Here is a 6,000-nt window from a genome sequence, read left to right as displayed (position 1 = left end):
CGATGAACGTGCCATGCAGAAGGGCACACTGCCCGAAGATGTCGCAAATTATAGATTTTTTTGTTTATTTTAAAGCCTGCAGTGGTCGTTGGCTCTGGTCATGCACCGCAACGCAGCAGCAGCATCATCAACATCATCAGCACCGCTACCGCCACCACCACCGCCGCCACCACCGCCGCCACCACCACCGCCGCCGCCACCACCACCACGACTACGACCAAATAATTTGCACCAATAGAAGACAAGGAAAAAAAAAACAACTCCGTTTATTTCTCGTTAACACGTCACATTGCAGACCGCAAAAAACGATGCACCTTTTGTTTCACGCAGGGAAGCCTCTCCCCTTGGGGAGTCTCAAGGCCTTCTCGGGGAGGGTCGTCCCTGCGACGACTGTGGCGGCGTGGGCCGGAGTCCTCGGCGGGCTGGGGGGGGGGGGGCGGGGGGGGGGTAGCCCCCCTCTCGCGCTAACGACGAACCAACGCGCAGACCGTGCAGTCGCTGTGCGTGCGCGTTCGTGCGTGCTACGGTTCCCATCCTTGCGCGATCCACCGACAGCTCCCTCCGAGGGCCTCTGTTACTGCGGGCCGGCCATTGCGGTCAACCGCAGCTGCCTGCCAACAAACACAAAAATAAACAACAGAGCACACTGCTGAATGCCATACGGCACAAGTGTATTTAAAAACAGTTTTGACAATTCCGCAAGTTTAAATCTTGGCAAGCAACGACAAAAATGATGAGTGAACGGGACAGGACACCGGTGCTACTCGTTAACGTCGGCCATAATCTATCCACTGCTGGATGAAGGCCTCGTCTCGCCACCGCTAACCGGACCCGACCGTCTCGCTCTCCCTCTCTCGCTCTCCCCGTCTGAAAAACAAATGCTGGCCGACGGTTTGTGCGCCGCGTGTCGAGACGCGGCCGTGTCGAGACGCGGTCTAGATCCACGCCGAGTTGTCCTGTTGCGCTCAAGCGTGCAGCTCTCTGGTATCCGCTTCCGCGAGCCATTCTCGACCACTTGAAGGAATGTCAGAGCTAGCTCCGTGATATCCACTTCCACGGGCAAATTCTCTTAACAGTTGAAGGAATTTTGATTTTAAAGCTTTCGTGACTGCAGTGATTCATATTCTTGGTTCTTTCGGTAAGGTCACGTTGAAGGGAAACAATAAAATAATAAAATATATATAAAACAATAAAATTCTCACGACGTTTCGACTGTAACACAAACAGTCATCATCAGGTGTGAAAACCAACCTGATGATGACTGTTTGTGTTACAGTCGAAACGTCGTGAGAATTTTATTGTTATATATATTTTATTATTTTATTGTTTCCCTTCAACGTGACTTTACCGACAGAACCAAGAATATAGTTGAAGGAATGTCAGAGCTAGCTCCGCGGTGTCCGCTTCCGCGAGCTGCTCACCAACACAGCGCAAGGGTCACCCTGCCGCCGTGCGAGAGATGCGTTGAAAGGGGAGTGCCTTGTGACACGGTCGCGATGAAAGGGAGTGCCTTGTGACACGGTCGCGATGGTCGCGATGAAAGGGAGTGCCTTGTGACACGGTCGCGATTAAAACAAAAAAAACGCGAGCCGGTGCATCGGTGCGTAACTCTTGCGGGTGGTGGGTGGGGTTACAAAACACAGGGGGGGGGGGGGGGGGGGTCCAAAAAAAAACCGCTGACGCGCCCCGTGCCGCGCGTGACGCACGGCCAGGACCCGCCGCTCGGGGAGCCGGCTTCGAGCGTGACGTTTAAAAATAAAATAATAAAACGCGCCAAATATACACCGGTCCCCGCTGACGCCCGGCGATCGCCACGCACGGCGCATTCCTTCGCGAGCGCCGGGGAACTGTGGCGGTGAGGAAGGAGAGACGGGAGGAGGCGGAAGCAGGGTAATTTTAGCGGTCGAGGGACGTGCGTGACCATCTTTGTCTCTTGCGAGACCCGCTCCACACGTCCGTGCGCTGCCGCTGCAAGGGAGCGAGCAGAGTGTACAACGGCACGCGGTTGGCTAACGGGACTTTATTGTGACGGGCCCGGCTTGGGGCCCGGCCCGTCACAACCTTCGGCCCTTCTCCGCTGTTTACATCTGCGGTCGCATTCTTGCCAACGCACGCGCCAGCCTCCAGAGTTGTTTACCCTGCCTCTCCTCCGTCCTGCTAGCAGTCCCCCACCACCCACCCACCACAACTCCTTATTCTAACTGCTTCCTGTTTACATCTGCAATACTCTCGTCTGCCACGTCCTGTTCCAAATTTACGCGTTGCTTACTCTATCTCCTCCTCCTGCTCCTCCAGCCTACAAATGTAAAGATTCCCCCCCTCCCCCCGCCCGGCTCCGTCTAACCAAAACAAACTGTTGGGGCAAGTGCCGTGAGCGAGCACCACCTACGGAAGCCGACAACGGGACGCGAGGGCCCGGGTGGCCAAGCGCCACGCCCGGCCGCCTTTGTCTCCCCAGTGGGCGATGATTGCGCACCACACCGGGTACTCATTTGAGGCCGAGTCGACCTCGGGGAGGCCCAGAACCGGTTCAGGCAATCGTCTCACCGGCGTTGACCTGTGAGTGGGAATCGAACTCGGGTCGCCGGATTCGCAGCGCGGCGCGCTAGCCGCCGCACTACCACTCCCCGCATCCTACGCGCAGACACGCACACGCACACACACGTCGCACACACACGTCACACACACACACGTCACACACACACGTCACACACACACGTCGCGCACACACGTCGCGCACACACGTCGCGCACACACGTCGCGCACACACGTCGCGCACACACGTCGCGCACACACGTCGCGCACACACGTCGCGCACACACGTCGCGCACACACGTCGCGCACACACGTCGCGCACACACGTCGCGCACACACGTCGCGCACACACGTCGCGCACACACTTCGCACACACACGTCGCACACACACGTCGCACACACACGTCGCACACACACGTCGCACACACACGTCGCACACACACGTCGCACACACACGTCGCACACACACGTCGCACACACACGTCGCACACACACGTCGCACACACACGTCGCACACACACGTCGCACACACACGTCGCACACACACGTCGCACACACACGTCGCACACACACGTCGCACACACACGTCGCACACACACGTCGCACACACACGTCGCACACACACGTCACACACACACGTCGCACACACACGTCGCACACACACGTCGCACACACACGTCGCACACACACGTCACACACACACCGATCGCAGGCCCGCACTAGTTACCTGCCAACCCTATCACCCTGCCGTCAAATTCCGAGCAACTTGGGCAGGCAGTTATTGTGCAAAGGTCAATATCTTATTCAGCCTTGGAGGGGAACACCCAAGGGATACTTGTTGCTGCAAGTCCATCACTGTGGCGTTGACCCTCGCGAGGATTGGGGCGGAGGGTCATTAGGGGTGTCATGATTCGCCTTCCCCCCCCTGCTCCCCCTCCCACCTGACCCCCCCTCCTCCCCCTCCCACCTGACCCCCACTCTACCCATCCCACCTGACCCCCTCTCCCCCTCCCACCTGACCCCCCCCTCCCCCTCCCACCTGACCCCCACTCTACCCCACCCACCTGCCCCCCCCTCTCCCCCTCCCACCTGACCCCCACTCTACCGCACCCACCTGCCCCCCCTCTCCCCGTCGCACCTGCCCCCCCCCACCCACCCCTCGTTCTTGAAGGGGTGGTGATGTTTAACACCGCAGTGAGCGGCCACCCATTGAGTAGGAACGCAAAAATCTGTAAAAACTTGACCCCTCCCCCCTCCCTGTACACACGCGGACTTTTACACCCCCCCCCCCACCTGCGTACGCACGCCTGACGCACCCCCCCCTCTCCCCCCCGAATCCTATAGAACGGCCGATATTTAATCCACGCAGAAACGATCAAGGATTAATAACATTGACGCGTTTAAGCAAACTGATAGCCAACCGCCGGACCATCTGACTCATTAGAAGGCCAATGTAGACAAATTATTATCGAGGCTTCACCCCCCCCCCCCTGCCCCGTTTCCTATCCGTACATTGTCAGTAGACCCTGTCAGTAGACCCCCATACGCAACGCGTACGCATCTGGGTTAACCCCCCCTCCCCCCTCCATGCGTTACTCCGCAACTTTGTTTTTTTTGCTTCCGCCCGTTCGGAGTACCCAACAGAGACTCATCCTTGGCCTCTTGAGTTCTCGCCTCCTGGTTAAACAAAACCAACTTGAGCTCGCTCACTCACTCACTCACCCAAAAGACAAAGAAACCCCCCCCCCCCACCCCCTGCCGGGGGAGGCCCAGGATCGTGACCGGTTCAGATAATCGTCACCGGGGTTGGCCGCGAGCGGGAATCGAACCCGGGTCGCCGGGTTCGCAGCGCAGTCTGCTAACCACTGTGCCAAAGAGAAAGATTCCCCGTACAGCCTCAACATACTCTTGGGGCGAGTGCTGTTAGTGAGCGCCTATGAAGGTCGGCATGGCGCGTGAAGGCGGTGGGTGGCCAGCACCACGCACGGCCGCCTTTGTCTCCCCCAGTGGCGATGTTTACTACACACCGCACCAGGTACTCATTCGAGGCCGAGTCGACCTAGGGGAGGCCCAGAACCGGTTCAGATAATCGTCTCACCTGCGAGTGTGAATCGAACTCGGGTCGTCAGGTTCGCAGCGCATCGTGCTGACCGCGACGCTACCACTCCCCGCTCACTCACGCACACACTATCTCACTTGTGTATGTACGCTGAATTCCTCTCGCGCCATACGTAGCCAACCGTGCTAATCGCAACATCTTGCTCATGAATTCACTCGCTCGCCACCGCACCCAGCATCTGACTCAACTCATTCACTCGCTCGCCATCTCACCTACCCACTCATTCACGCAACTGTTTGCAACGAGACTCCAACACAATCCTGCTCTCTTGAGAGTTAGCACCTGGCTCGACAAATGGAACCTTTCCTACATGGACATGAATCGTCCACGGACCCGAAGCACCGTGACCACGTCCGGGCAGTGCGGGAGCGACCCCTGGCGGAGACTCCGAGGTACAACGACCGGCCAGACCGCAGCGAACCCCGGCACGTTGCCCCAACCTGGTTGAACTCTCGGTTAAAACACAATAAACTTGCCCCGACGCAGGCACATCACACGCACAGCACAGAACACACAGTACACACACACAGTACGCTAAGAGTATACACACAGAACGCACACAGTACAGACACACGCAGTACACTAAGAGTATACACACAGTACACACACACAGTACAGACACACACAGTACACTAAGAGTACACACACAGTACACACATGGTACGCACACATAGTACACACAGTACACGTACAGCACACATGCGGCACACACATGCATAGTACACGCTGCACACACAGTACACACACACACACAATACACACAGTACACATGCGGTCAACACACGCAGTACACACACACACACAGCACACGCAGTACACACACACAGCACACACAGCACACGCAGTACGCCGACACACAGCACACACACACATACAGCACACGCAGTACGCACACACACACACATACACAGCGTACACACATACACAGCACACGCACACACACATATACAGCACACGCAGTACACACACATACACAGCACACGCGGTATACACACGCATAGTACACGCTGCACACACAGTACACACACACAATACACACAGTACACATGCGGTCAACACACGCAGTACACACACAGTACACACACACAGTACACACACACAGCACACGCAGTACACACACACACAGCACACGCAGTACACACACACACAGCACACGCAGTACACATACGCAGTGCACACACACACAGCACACGCAGTACACACACACAGCACACGCAGTACACACACATACACAGCACACGCGGTATACACACGCATAGTACACGCTGCACACACAGTACACACACACAATACACACAGTACACATGCGGTCAACACACGCAGTACACACACACACAACACACGCA

The 6,000-nt window shown here is 57.1% G+C and overlaps 1 protein-coding gene across 1 annotated transcript in view; it reads right to left on the bottom strand.

Annotated features, from left to right (window-relative positions):
* Nucleotides 1-247: 247 nt before the first annotated feature.
* INTS8 (integrator complex subunit 8) overlaps nt 248-6,000 on the bottom strand; it is a 53,695-nt gene continuing 47,942 nt past the window's right edge. The window contains exon 29 of the mRNA XM_032974705.2: nt 248-611. The gene's annotated coding sequence lies outside the window, so the exon portion shown is untranslated. The remainder of the gene's footprint in view (nt 612-6,000) is intronic.

The sequence above is a fragment of the Petromyzon marinus genome, chromosome 54, assembly GCF_048934315.1.
Source record: "Petromyzon marinus isolate PM22_M1 ecotype Great Lakes invasive population chromosome 54, UKy_Petmar_22M1.pri1.0, whole genome shotgun sequence".
Lineage (NCBI taxonomy): Eukaryota > Metazoa > Chordata > Hyperoartia > Petromyzontiformes > Petromyzontidae > Petromyzon > Petromyzon marinus.
This window is presented reverse-complemented; position numbering and strand designations above follow the sequence as displayed.